Raw genomic sequence first — 15,048 nt, 5'->3', positions numbered from 1 at the left:
AATTTCTTTTCAGTAAGGGGCTTAATCATTTTAATGACATTTAGAAATCTATGGCAGCACAAATTCACAAAGATTTGTAAGGCTGTCCAAGAAATCTAAAGTATTCATTTAAAGATGGAAAACTTGAAGCTAGGAGAAAAGAGCCTTGCCCCAAATATGTTTGGAAAGCTGTAGCTTTAGTATCTACACCCCCATGCTAGGGGTGCTCCTCAGATGCCCAAAAAAGGTCCTACATGAGCCATTTTTACAAATAGAAAACTTGTGGATTTCATACTACCATTCAAATAATTCACTTGCTGGAAAGCCGAAGGGTTTAATTTCTTAGCCATATAAAGGCTCCCCCGGCCTGACCTGGTTTGCTGTTAATCTACTTACTGTGTCTTTCTCAGAGGTAATGCAGTGGGAGTGCCTGCCTCCTTCCCAGGTATGTTTTTCCAAATCCAGAATTAACAGAAACCTAACAGATAAAAGGGTTTGTTGGTAGAATTGGGGTTTTGGTTTTGGGGTTTGGGGTTTTTTTTTTAATTCAGGAGCTCTCTTTTCCTCGCTTGACTTAATCATGGAGAAAAAGAAGTGCAAAGAACATTCCTGGGTAAAGCTACATTCACAAAGCCAGCTGAACCACAAAACCTCCCCCGAGGCCTAAGTCTCTGCTCTGCGATGTTTGGGCTGAAGGTGTAGAGTTAAGGGGTTCCTTCCTCTGGGCCCTTTGAAATAGCCATAATTAACACTTACGCGGAGGTTTATGATACAATGGGATCATACACAGCAGGAGTTGGCAGACTGTCCTGAGGGGCATCCACAGTTGCAACGGAGACCATATGTCCCACAAAGCCAAAAATATGCACCGCCGGGCCCCTCCCAGAGCTTTGCCAGTCCCTCCATGGCTCTCACCTTGATCCTCGGAACTGCCTATGGAGAAGCAGCCTCTTGTTTTAATGGTCACTTGGGCTCCAGTATGAACAAGGATCTGAGATTCCTTCTGGAATACTACCTGCAAAGAATACCAACTTACTGGGGTGAAGGGAGTCAAAGGGCAGGGGATTGTAGGGGCGAGGGTTAGAAAAGTGACAACAAAGAGAAAATGAGCCCAAAGAGAAATTCTCCCAGTGACAGAGTGCTCCCACCGAACAAGATGCAGCCAGGGCTGCCCCTCATGCTCTCCCCTTGCCCACATGCTGCGCCTAAATTTCCTCGTGCACGCACAGTGGTGGGTAGGAGCCAGCTTGCACCAGCTCAGGATAGACAGTTGTGTGCATCTTGTCCCAGCTCCGTGTGCAGTGACATCACATTAGTAGTTTGATATCAGCCATGATAGAAGTATTTACACCACAGAAATCAACAGAAGCTACAAATCAGAGCTTCCTCCCACCCCAGAGCCAATTGTTAAACATTTCCCAGCACACCACGGCACATACATACCTAAGTGTGTATATATAATTTCACATAAACGGCACCGCGCATGCCTTGTGGATGCTGGGTACACAGCCTGTATCCCCACAACCTCCCTCCAGCTGAAGACTGTTGGCTGCTGACAGCTTACAGCTGAATCCCTCTCCAGGAACTGCCTGAAGCTGAAGAGCACGGCCACACCCCAGGTGTGCTCCCTTCCCTGGGGCACCCTCCATGCAACTACTAGTCAAGGCTCGGATGAAAAAGTCAGACTTATCTCTATTCAGAACAACTCTAGCTCCAAAGTTCCCCCTTGGGTTCAGCTGAGGCCTCTGTTACAACTGCCTGAGAGTGAAAGAGGAAGAGAGACACAGACAGACAGACAGACAGAGACAGAGAGAGACTGAGAAGCCCAATTGCTCACCACTGACTTCTTTCTTCTTCATCTTCTCCTATCTTGAGTTATCTGTTGACTGTTTCTTTGGCTTCAGGTTCTTTCTAGAGTATTTTAATCAGACACGTGCCTCTGTATCTGGGTGAAACATTTTTTGTTTTTTGACCTAACCAGCAAGAAGCATTTTGCCTGGCTCTAGTATTTTGTAGGTGTGTCCAAGTTCCCATCATTGTAGGTGAGAAATGCGACACCCACTTCTTTCCTTTCCCGTTGTAATTAACGTTTTCCTCTTTGTACTGAATGGGACAAGCGGCTCTCTTTACACCTGCTGCTCACGAATTTTATCTGGATGGGCTTGGGTACCTGCCTTTCAGACACAGGGAACTCAGGAGTTCTTTTTAAACCTCGAATCCAAGTCTTCACTCATGAAGACTTCTGTCACTTGTCTAATCATTCGCTCTCCTTCCTCTGTTTATTTTTCTTCTCCTCCTGGAACTCCGACTGCTGACATCTTGGGTCTCCTCCCAGTAGCCTCCTTGTCTCTGATTTTGCCCTCAGGATTTCCATCTCTTTGTACTTTTGTTCTGTACTTGGGATATCCTCCCACTTGATCTGCTAAGCCCATATTCTGCTTTAATTCATCCAATGAGTAGTTCACTTAAAAATACGTTTTAGTTCCAGGAAGTCCTTTTTTTTTTTTGTACTGTGTTTGAACGTCCTTGTTTCTTCTGCTCGGGTTGTCTATTCTAACGGTGTTATTTCCTCAAGGGGCTGTTTGGTGCGTTCTTCTTCTCCCTCTCTCTCACCACTGAGCCCTCAGGTGCAGAGTTGTTTTCTTTTATCTGTTCTTTGAGGCCTCAGGGCCACCTCTGTGGGTCCCTTAATTGACAATAGCTCTGTGAGTAGCTGCAAAGAGGGTCCCCAATGGACTGGGCAGTCTTTCAGAGCAGGACCACCTTCAGCTCAGTGCTGAATCTCCAGCACCAGGCACACTGCCCGGCACCTGGGGGCCACTCAACAAACATTGGCTGAATGAATGAATGATTGTAGGCCCTCTCAGCTTACTTGGTACTAAAGGACATGTTAGTAGATGGCATTGCTTGCTTTGGAGCCATCTTTGGCTTGCTATTCCATCTAAGTGAGGGAACAAAATTTGAGATGTGTAAGAAGATTGCAATTCAACAAAAGGAGTTCACACTTTGATTTGTTTAGGAAGATTTCAGCTCCTGCTGGTTCACACAGAAGGCTTCTTTCAAAGAGCTGAGTTCCCTTTCAGTAGACATGACCTAGAAGGGTTGGCTATCCCCCGTTGGCGGGTGATTCAGAAGGAGTCTGTGCTGGCTGGGAAGAGAGACCCGATGTCTTCTAAGTATCCTTCTAATACAAATTCTATGGCAAATGCAATTCTTGGTTGGGAAACCTTATGCAAATTTGTCTGTTTCTTCCAAATATACTCTTCAATCCTGAAGTCGTCCCTGGGCCTATTAAAACTCTCCTTTGAGGTAACCAAATATGATTCAAGGGAACGGTTGGGTGTGTCATTGCAGCCACCAGGAGAGTGACAGGCACCCCTTAAGAAAGCCTCTTTTGGGCATCCTGCACTGGCCCGGAATCCGAAATAACAGTCTTATGAAACTGTGTCCCTGTTCTGCTCCACAGGTATCTGACAGGCCCAATCCCCAGGAAGACATGCTATAAGACGGGTGATATTTTAAGTACTTAACAACTGATACTGCATGGGCACCAGCCACTCAGAAACAAGGTGGCACTGGAGATATGGCATAGAACAGGACTTTCAGGCTTTCTGCATTTGGTCGCTGGATCCTGGGGAGGTCCTGGAGTAGGGGCAGTCACGGCAGCAGGAGAGTGCTTAGAAAGCTAAGAGTGGCAGCCTCTTAACAACTGGTACAGAAGGCTTTCAGTAGTTTAAGAACCAGAACGCATGCAAGCGCACACCAGCTAGACATCAGCCCTGCTCTACAACCACTTCTGAGCAGGCTGACCCTCTGGCAGAGGCTGCAACCCCACTGCTCCAAGCCACATTTTATGGAGTTCTTTTATTAGTCTCTCATGTAACCCATAGCCACATCATAAAATGAAACACCCCATTCTGTACATCAAGTCCACTGACTTCTTGAGCCCTGATTAGCACTAAGCGTTTCCCTTCGGGGGTTGTATTACAGTAACACTATAACTGACGGAAAAGGAATCTTTGCTGGGAGCAGTCAAATCCTTCAGGCTGTCTCAACTTATGCTATAGTCACTGTGTATCATGATGTGTCACCGTTTCTCCAAAGCCCCTTTGCCAGCTTCCTGTCAATCTCTCTCTGCATCTTTCATTCCTCCCTGTAGGTCCCCTCCACTTCCCAAGATATGGGTGCTCAAATGCTTGCCTGGAGTCACTGGTCAGAGTAGCCTCAGCTCACCCCTGAGAATAAATTTAGCCCATGGGTGATATGCCAGACAGAGAGGTTATCTTCAGCCTGGCAGAGGCTGGGAGTCAGTCTGGGCCATGATGTGAGACAGCAGAGGGAGGAGGGGAAGGAGGAAAGGAAACTAATACTTGAGAGTCTGCAAGAATGGTGCTCAAGTGTACAGTCATATGTGGCTTCACGACGGGGACACATCCTGAGAAATGCGGTATTCGGCGATTGCATCGTTGTGCGAAGATCACAGGGTATACTTACACAAACCTAGATGGGATAGCCTACTACACACCTAGGCTGTATGGTACTAATCACAGGGGAGCATCATCGTTTAGGAGGTCTATCGTTGACTGAAACGTCGTTACGTGGCACATGGCTGTACTCAAGCGGTAGAAAACTAACAGTCGTGGTGAGTTTCCTGAAACATGAGGCTCTTCCAGGAACACCCTGGAATAATGGTCTGTTTCATTCTATCCATGAAGTAGGAACAAGTTTAATAGCAGAAAATATGGCTACATTATGGGCAGGCAGTATAAAACCACAAGCACACATGTTCTTTAAAAAAAGCAACAAACCCAGCACGATCGGTGGTTTTCAAGCTTCCCCACTCATATCTGTTTACTACTTGTTCATTAGTTTTGTTGCCTGCAGGTGCTAAGGGTTTAAGACTTAAGAAAAAGGTATGGAAAAAAATTTACATGGAAAAATTGCATTACCTGACCTAGGGCAAAGGCCACTACTATTGGATTTTAAAGGTGGGACATCTCAGTCCCCCTCTGGAATACCAAGGGCTCAGCTTGGCAAGAACTAGGACTCCAATTCCTGAACTATTCAAGACAGATGGCAGACTTTTCCCTGGGGAGAGGAAAATAACTTTCCTTATCATCCTGATCTAAGAAATCCTTTTCACTCACTAAAATCTTTCCTGCTTTCGTTAATATCCACAGCCTCTTGTTTGGCCTTCCTTATGGAACAATTGATCAGAATCTTTCATCAAGACAACTGAGCCCTTGCTAGTTATTATTAGGGGGCACTGAGGTCCTGGTTTGAACCTAAGCTGGAGTCTGACGTGTCTGAGCATGTCTGACAACTGTGTGAGAGGCCGAGGAGCCTCCTGGGAGGGAGTTCGTTCTGCGGGAAAGGAGATCTGAGAGGCCCGGGGGGGAGCCAGGAAGACAGTCCTGTTCATTGGAGGAGAAAAACAATTAATTGTGAGTATCCCTTGGCCAAACAGACTTTGGATTCATATCTGAGTCCTATCAAGAGCAGCAGGACCATAAGGAAAACTGAAAAGACCATTGTGTTTGAGTTTTGCGGGAAACCAGAGTGCAGACAGAAGAACTTTGGGACCGCACAGCTGGAAGATCACACAGAGGGGAGGGAGCAAAGAACCTTCTTCTCATTCCCCAGAGCTTTGGTTCCAGAGCACCTAGCGGTGCCCAGGGGTAACTAGAGTGGTGAGCAGGAACAGCCCCAGGGGGGTCCGAGGACAACTCAGAGAGGCTGTGCAGAGGTCTGGAAATCCTTTGCTACAGACAGCCTTAGGGTATAGTGCCACTAAGAAGTCATCTGTACTCAGGTGGGGAGACCTAGGGACACCTAGCTCACTTTTCCATGTACTTTAAATAATTAAGTCACCTTTTGTCCTTTTCTTGTCTAGATTAAATGATGCCAGTTCCATCAACCAGTCTATTGAGGGCACCCTTTATTGTAACATCAGGTGAATGTATTTGGGTTCTTCTTATTCAATTATAAGTTATCTTTTTCACCTCTATGACTCTCCCTCCTTCCAGTGTATAACAGAGTAACCAACAAATAACAGGACATTTATAAATACTTTAATGAGTCTACCCAACAAATAATCTGCTGAGCTCTACCAGTTATACTCATGAACCTCCCTGGCAGCATTTCCTATCCAGATCAAATCTGTGGCCAACTCTGCCTTCGCAGATCCTGTTTCCACTACCCTTGGACCAGATCAGTCTTTTTCCAGGTAGTATTTGAGATATCCAGATTTTATTACTAAACAGTTTTTATTACTAAACATTATTCAGAATGTGCAAGACAACTTCTCTAGTTCTCAAGGTCAATAAACCTTAACCCTCTTTTCCAGAGCACCAACAACCATAACAACATCACCATCACGTGCAAACGCGTTGAGTCTGTTCACAGCCACCTCATTAGGTCATGATAAGAAACACAAAAATATTGTATATATGTGTATATAGCATTTCTGGGAAGAGAAACTCTTGATGGCTGCCCTTGAGGAGGGAGAGGATGAGTTAAGGAGTCTACGGTGGGGGATAGAATTTTCATTGTATATCCTTTTGACTCATTTTAATTAATTTTAATTTTTAATTAATTTAATTTTTTCTGCTGAGGAAGAGTGGCCCTGAGCTAACATCTGTGCCACTTTTCCTCTATTTTGTATGTGGGACACCACCACAGCATGGCTTGATGAGCTTTGCATAGGTCCATGCCTGGGATCCGAACTGGTGAACCACTGAACCAGAGCACATGAACTTAACCATCATGCCATGGGGCCGGTCCCCATTTTAATTTTTAAATCATGTGCATGTACTACTTTTCCAATTAAATTTTTTAAAAGCTAGCTCTAAACAAACAAAAAACACAACAAAACACAAGACACCGCCCTGACCCCCTGAGCAGTGGCGCTGACAGGTGCTCATAGTTGACACCATACCCTTTGGAGTCAAATGTCCACACCACACCAGTGGCCCTAGGAAAAGCTTCACTGAAATCAAGAAGGATTATGCAACGATCTGCCTGGCTCCCAGCCCTCACAACCCTTCCCCATAACTGGGGCCACAAGACTTCCTGCTACACCCGGGCCTCAGGACTAATCCTGCTCCCAGTCTGGAGGGATTATAGGGGACTCTGAGCTTGGGTAACTCTGCTTTTGTGTTCTCCTGGCAGAGGGTGGTCCAGACCTTCTCTGATGGGGACACGTCGTCTCCATTTTTAGCTTGCTTGATTATGAAATCCATCAAGGAGTAAATGAGGCCCCTATGAGATCAGAAGCTTTCTGGATCTCCCATATTTATTCACCGAGCGCCGTCACTAAGGACCTCCTATGGGCAGGATATTAAACGAGGCCTGAGACAGAAGTGGGTAAGGAGGAGGGAGTCCACCAGCGCCCTCCAGGAACCCACCAACTAGTAATCAAGACAGATGGAACCCCAACCCAAGAGCTTCCATGTGTACAGGCAAGTGCAAGAGAGGAGAGGAGACGACAGGATTGCTTTCGTCATTGGCAGGGAGATAAGGGGCAGTCCAGAAAGCTTCCAGGAGGTGATGACCATTGCTAAGACTTGAGAGCTGGTGGGATTTCAGTAGCTGCAGATAGAACCTTCCAGATCAAAGAAGGTGATCCCGTTTTCACACCATATAAAGGCTCTGCACGTCTGCTCTCTCAGTCCTTGGAGAAAGAATGCAGACCAGAAGGTGAAAGGAGCCGCGCCCTGAGAACCCAGGACCACAGTGTAAAACTGCCTTCCTCTTACCGTCATGTCTGTCTTGTGAATGCCGACCCTTCAAGCCCCAACCAGAATAACGCGTCTCCACCCCGCCCCCCGCCCCCAGAAAGCCCACATCGACTTTGCCTTGCAGGATTAGCTGTCCTGGCTGCTGCACGCCCTCAGCTCACTGTCTGTCTAGAGAGTCAGGGAAATTTAGCGGTTAGGTGCACAGGCTCTGTGGCATTCTGCCTGGGTTCAAAGCCTGGCTCAGCCACTGACTCTCTGAGTCCTCTTAGGCAAGTCACTTACCCTGTCTGGGCCTTAGTTTCACCATCTGTAAAATGGCATAATAATGGCACCTCTCTCCTCAAGTGGCTATGAGCATTAAACAAATTAATGCCCCCAAACCATCAGCGCAGCGCCAGCCCCATGTCAGCTCCCGCTTACTCAGAACCCCGGGCTGCTGTCACTCTATACTTGACTGTCTGTCCTTATGACCTTGAGAACCTTGAGAGCCAGGACCACGGGCTCTTCCTCTCTGAATCTCTCTCTCTGCAGCGCTTACAGGTGTCCCATGGCAAGGTAGGGGTTTAATTACTATCCTCTGAAGGGACAAACAAAACGTGGTCATGACAAGGAAAAAAAAATGAGTCGAGTCCGAAGGCAACGAGAAAGCAATGAAGATGCAACGATGGGAAAGGAATGCCGAAAAGTCAAGGCAGAGGATGCGAATTCGCCACATCTTCAAAGGAGAAAAATTCCCATCACCCCTTTCCACCTAACAAGGGGACTGCGGATTTTTCTTGGAAGGGCATTTTTCTCTTCCTTCCCGGCTTCCGGGGCAGCGCTCCCTCCCCCGCGGGGCGGTCCCTCCCAGCCCCTCCCGGAACGGCCGGCCGCAGCCCTGACCTCGGCTCCCACTCGGGGCAGCGGCCGGCCAGCCGGCGGGCGGGGCAGGAAGGGGGCGACGCGGCTCCGGGCACCCGAGATCCTTAACTGCAGCTCTCAGAGCCCTGGCTGATCCTAATCAGTGTGGGAAAGGAGCGCGGCCGGCCCGCCTGCCGGCGACGCCGCCTCTTTTCATAAACTTTATCGCCGTGCACAGCCGCTGATAAGCCACCATAAATAAACGAGCGCCGGGCGTGCGGCTGGCCCGGGGCTGCCGGCGCGCACGCCCGCCGCGGCGCTGCGGCTCCCGGGGGACATGAATCACGCGCCAAGTTGGAAAGAGTTCCCTGCTCTCCTCCTCTCCAGACCAGAGCCATAAATAATCATGCATTCTTCCCCCACCCAGAAACCCCTCACCTTTGTTTTATGGCTTCCATCAAAAGCCCAGGAGTTTTCGATTTGAGTGCCGGGCCACCCCTCCTTGCTGGGGAGTGGCGTGTGTTGTTCTGGGCTATGCTCTTGCCTCAGGTCAAGCTCCTCGGGCCTGGGTTGGGCCTGTGCCTGTGACTCTGTTATCACAAATCCCCTTTGGCTCCTGCACAGCCAGAGAGGGGCTGGAGCAGGGGAGGGCGGGGGAGCAGAGGGGTGATCCGAAGTCTCCAGGGGCAGGTGATGCGAAGCTGTTCGCACAAAAGTGGCCTTGGACGTGTGGATGAATAGCTTGCTGCTCGGCCAAGTCATAGTAGGAGCCCCGGGCTCTGGGCTTGGCCTGCGCCCAGCGGGTAAGAGGCAGAGCGAGCCTGTAATAGCCTGATTGCAGCGGAAGGGAGGGACCCTCTCCTCTTAAATGGTGGCGTGTTCAGAAGTTCCTTCGATGTTATTCAGCAGGTCTCATGATCCGTATTCTTCAGTTCTTGAAATTTTGACTTGAGGACCCCCAAATTAAACTATGGCACATCTGGAGACTGAAGTCTGAGGAAGACTCCGTGAGCATGGAGGAATACAGAAACACGGGGATGTGTAGAGCAGCCCAAACACAGCAGCTCTCTCAGTACCCAGGCCTCTCTCCCAGCTCTCCTACCACGTGGCTCTGGGCCCTCCAGCAGCTACTGCCCTGCTCTGGGCTTTAGTTTCTTTATCGGTCTGTCTAATGAGTAAATAATATCTAAAAGGATCTTCCAGCTTCCTACTCTGTAGGAAATAACATCCTTTTTATAAATCACCTCATTTCTTTTTCTTTTATTTTTGAGGAAGATTGGCCCTGAGGTAACATCTGCCGCCAATCCTCCTCTTTTTGCTGAGGAAGCCTGGCCCTGAGCTAACATCAGTGTCCATCATCTTCTATTTTATATGTGGAATGCCTGAGACAGCATGGCTTACCAAGCTGTGCCCTATGCACCTGGGATCCAAACCCAGCGAACCCCAGGCCACCGAAGCAGAACGTGTGAACTTTGCTGCGCCACCGGGCTAGCCCTAAATCACTCCATTTCTGAGATATCTTATCACAGGCCCCTCTGCAGAAAACACTGTTATGTCTCCTTGGAAGAAACCAGGGCTTGGCCGGTTTGTGAAACAGACCCCTCGTTAGTGAGATTAACAGTAGACTTTACCTCTCACAGAGGTTACAGAGGTCCAGGGTCCCTCCGGCCGGAGGGAAGGCTGCCTGTGAGGCAAAGGACATTTAAACATCAATCCAGCCAAGTGCAACAGCATCAGCTCCGCGCCTCTTAGGGCCCGAGGATAAGCTGCCTCCTCGTGACTGTGGTTCTGCTTCATGTAAGAGCAACTGGTTGGCTCAGAACATCTCATCTGGAAAAGTCAATGTTTCTGTCAGTGGAAAGCAAGGCTGAGGAGGGCGGGCGCTTCTGATGGCGGCTCTAGAGATAGCAGAGCCTGACTGGAGTCCTGATGAGCTTCTCTTTGGTTTAACACTCCTGGGGAATGTGGGTTGGAAGCCACCCCTCCAGCCAGGGCCAAGAGGAGGAGCTCACTCACGAAACAGAAATGAACAAAGGCCAGCTTCTTCCAGAACCCATTTCTGACACTACGACGTGTCCCAAGGGAATATGTGGTCCCAGACAGGCTTCATTTCCTGCTTTCTGGACAGAAGGCCGCTCAGTCTTGTTTCCTTCATTTGCATGCTGTCAAGAAAAATGAGTCACGCTGAACTGTCATTTGTTAAGAAATATTGGCAAGAGGTTCCCCTCTGAGTTTGGAGTTGATTTCTCAAAAAGGAATGAACACTAAGTCCATCACTGATTTATCACGTGAATGCGACTGACTCTCTAGGCCTCAGTTTTCCCATCCATGAATCCTGGTGATTGTTAAGGTTTCTTTCCCCTCATACTGGGACTCTAACCTACGTGGGACCATCGGGAGTAAAAGATTGTAAACTTTCCAGAAGAGAGATAGGTAAGGGAAACATCTAAATGTGACTCCTCCACAAAATTGTTCTTGCTTTCAATTTTGTCTGCTGTGTGGAGGTCAGCAACCAAGGAAAAAAAAGGACAGAACCTATCAAAAAAGATAGAGCTGAACGTCAAGATTGGGCTAATCTGCCAGTTATTCTATAAGATACAGTCACAGAACTTTGTAGAACCTGATGAAAATCACATGCTCCTCTGCCCTCTCCCCAAATACACATACAAGTACATACTTGTCTTTGCAAATCATTTCACAGGTTCACAGACCCCTAAAGCTCCATCCAGGGACCCTGTTAAGAATCTCTGCTCAGAGGCTAATAAAATAATGACCCTCTATTTCCTTATCTGTGAAAAGGAAATACTACTCACCTCCAACCAGCTTCATGGAGGAGGAAGAGAAGGATGAACAGACCTGTGCTATTAAAACCTATTTGTTGTCTGCCTGGCAGACATGTAATATTGACGCAATCCTATTGCCATCGTCTTCCATAGTCATTCTCTATTCTGCATCATGGGATGCAAATTTCCTTGCAAGACGGAAGCAGCCCCGTCTGTGAAATTCCCGAAGTAAACCCTTCTGGTAAGCCAGCGCTGTACGTTTCACACTGGCCTGGTAGAAACAGAATGAGTCCCTGCGGAGACCAAAGGGAAGGCAGGAGGGAGCTCTTCAGGCACTCAAAGGGTAATAATTGCCTGGGTAGGAATGCACCAAATGACACCCTTGTGGCTTTAAAAGTCAATGTAACTTTCCAAAGAGTCTTCCTTTCTCCCAGAGTAGGTTGTAATATTAGAGAAATTACTCATTGAAACGAAACCAAGGTCTAGGGAAAAGCTTTTGATGAAGTTATTAGCTAATATATTACGTAGAGTCAGTCCATCTGGTGTCAGGAACCAAACTTCAATCTCTGTATCACCAGTACAACGATAGGATTGGGTTAGATTCTGTGGTCCTTCACCTTCCTGGGTTCACAGATTCTTGGAGAGTCAGATGTAAGCTATGGCTCCTGACCCCAGAAAATACATATGCACTGAACACATACTTTCACACTATTTTACTTACAATTTAGGGGCTTTACAGAAGCCTGGCAGTTCCTCTGTGGACCTCTGCATTCACGGGAGCTGCCCTCCACCTCTCTAAGGCCTCTTCTGCCTTAATTGTGGAAGACTGTTGGGATCCACAGACGATTCCATCTGCGGCTTCAGGGCCAAGCCCTTGACCATTTCTCAGAGCCTCTGCGAACAGAGGAAGGGGCAGAGTGCTCTTCCTGTGGCTGCTATGAAAGTGACCATGCAGTAAACACTCTGTGTCGGTTATGTTTGGAAAGCACAGTCCCAGCAGTAGCTCTTCTGGACAATGGCATGAAACTACAATTTGATGGTTTCTTCCTGGGAGACAGGGATGAGGAGGGATGGGAGGCCTAGACAGTATGGGATAAACAGTAATTGTGGGGCTGGCCTCGTGGCGCAGCAGTTAAGTTCCCACGTTTCACTTTGGCCACCCAGGGTTTGCCGGTTTGGATCCCAGGTGCAGACGTACACACCGCTTGGCAAGCCATGCTGTGGCAGGCGTCCCACATATAAAGCAGAGGAAGATGGGCACGGATGTTAGCTCAGGGCCAGTCTTCCTCAGCAAAAAGAGGAGGATTGGCAGCAGATGTTAGCTCAGGGCTAATCTTCCTCAAAAAAAAAAAAAAAAAGAGTAGGTTGTAGTCAGAACATGTGGACAGTACAGTCCTTGGAGGAGTGAATGCTAAGAGTTTCGAGAAAGCCTGGATGAGCAGCAATATTCCCTGTATGGGGAGTGGTAGAGGAAGCTATGCAGCTTCTCAACTGACGGAGGGGCGCTTCCTACAGCACCTGTGGCCTGCCTTCCTGTGGTTCATAAATATTCACTGCCCCTCCCTGGGAAAGGATGATATGTCTCCTCCTCACTGACATCAGACTTAGCCGTGTGACTTGCCGTGGGCAGTGAAATGAGAAGTGACATCCATCACTGCCAAGCAGAAGATTCAAGAGCTAGCTCAAAGTTTACCGTGCACTCTTCTCCTTCTGCCACAGACTGGCCATATTCCAAATCTACCACTCCATCGGCCTGGTCCCAGAGTGAAGGTGACCTGGAGAGATCCTGTGGTCAACCTGTCATAGACCTGAGGCTAGTGCCAGAAAAAATGTTTGGTGTTGTAAGCCGTGGAGATTTTGGAGCTGTTTGTGACTGCAGCAGAGCCAAGCCTAACTTACTGAGACAGCATCCTCCTTTGGAAAGAAAGAGAGGTGGGTGCTCAAAATGGCCCTCGCTAACCTGCAGGGCTACTGATGACAGCACCAGCCACTGTCAGCAGGGGTCATGTGCCCACTCCTCACTCTTCCCATCCTTTCCTCTCCCTGACACTGTTAGCGGTACCCTCCCTATCCACCATCACCCAAAGCACCCCAGAGCTAGGCAAGGAGCCAGGATCCATCAGTCATGCCGCCTGCAGTGGGGTTGAATGGTAGCCCCCCGAAAAGATACGTCCGTGTCCTAATTCCAAAAACCTGAGAATGTGACCTTACTTGGAAAAAAGGTCTTTGCAGATGTAATGTTGTAAGGATCTCTAGATGAGGCCATCCTGGATTACCTGAGAACACTCTCAATCCAGTGACAAGGGTCCTCATGAAAGATGGAGAGGAGAAGACAGGGGTAGAAGTTGGAGTGATGCAGCCACAAACCAAAGAACACCTGGAGCCACCAGAAGCTGACAGGGGCAAAGGGCATTCACCCCTAGAGCTTCTGGAGAGTCTGCGGTCCTGCTGACACCTTGATTTCAGACGTCTGGCCTCCAGAACGGTGAGAGAATAAAATCCCATTGTTTTAAGCCACGCAGCTTATGGTAATTTGTTATGGCAACTGTAGAATGCTAATACTTCCTTCACCTTAGCAAAATATCTTTTCTTCATGCGTCCCCGCCTTTGATGTAATTCTTAAAGGCAAGAACTACAAACCAGTATACTAACGGATTAGAGTGAATGCCTCTCTTTCTCCCTACCCCTTCCCCAGGGCAGGGCCTCAATTATGTTTAAAGCAGGGGAGATGCCAGCTCACAAAACCCGACTGGTCTACTTCCTCTTCAGAGGAGACACCAGCAGTGCGAGAGTTGAATCCTTGATTACGGGCTGTGCAGAACCTGATGCTCAAAATAAATAGCTCCTGGAATCAAAGCTCAGGGGACGATGCATAGAATTTGAGAGTCTCAAGGACGGAGAGAGATCGTGTAGTCCCACATCTGCAGACGGAGTTTTTAGAGATATAAGGGAGCTTAAAGGATTTTTGCATATTTGTTTATTTTTTGGTTCTGTTAAAGAACCTTGAGGCCCAGAGAGGGGCACCATTCGTCCAGGGTCACAAACTCATTAGGGGCTGATTCCCGCTCCACCACCCAGCACAGGAAGATGCTTACTTCACGAAACTCTGGCCGTGCAGTCTCTGTGGTACTACCTCCCAGGCACAGGGGGCTCGCCGCCTAACTGGTCTGGCTGGCTTAGGTCCTTTGTAAGCTCTCAACTTTTCTAGTTGGAGGGCCCTGCTCCACATCATCTTAAACATCTTAAAATGCATGTTCATCCCACGTGAAATGTCATTTTTATTTTTAAAGTTTTTCCTGGTTCTCCAGTAATTTTTCCTTTTGAAAGTAATGGTCTGTAAGTAACTTCTTTGATTTTAGATTTTCTATAATGTTCTCAGCAGTCCTCATACAGACCCAGGAAAATCTAACATGGATTGTTTTCAAATGCAATGAAATTTTTGTGAATGCTAAATTTTATGATGAATATGATTGATAGCAAGCTTCCTTCTGTACAGACTTAATTCGATCAATACAGATATTAATTTCAAGTTTGTCTTTTAATTTGGGGATTGGGAAGTGTTCAGAGAGGCCTTCACGTGAAGGATAGTGTAGGATGTAAGGTAGGCAGAGCGAGGTGGCAGCGCATGAAACATCTAGCAAACGGCCTGTGGCTCTGGGGCTGAGTGCAGGTGAGGGAAGTAGCAGGAGACTGGTTTTTAAGGATCT

The 15,048-nt window shown here is 47.9% G+C and overlaps 1 long non-coding RNA gene across 1 annotated transcript; it reads right to left on the bottom strand.

Annotated features, from left to right (window-relative positions):
* Positions 1-375: 375 nt before the first annotated feature.
* LOC124238357 (uncharacterized) lies at positions 376-9,141 on the bottom strand. The gene is made up of 3 exons (XR_006888293.1): positions 8,997-9,141; positions 895-994; positions 376-457 (listed from the first exon to the last, which is right to left on the bottom strand). It is a non-coding gene; the product is annotated as an uncharacterized LOC124238357 (long non-coding RNA).
* Positions 9,142-15,048: the final 5,907 nt, after the last annotated feature.

This window comes from Equus quagga, chromosome 4 (genome assembly GCF_021613505.1).
Source record: "Equus quagga isolate Etosha38 chromosome 4, UCLA_HA_Equagga_1.0, whole genome shotgun sequence".
Taxonomy (NCBI): Eukaryota; Metazoa; Chordata; class Mammalia; order Perissodactyla; family Equidae; genus Equus; species Equus quagga.
The sequence above is the reverse complement of the archived record's forward strand: the minus strand, read 5'-3'. Positions and strand labels throughout refer to the sequence as shown.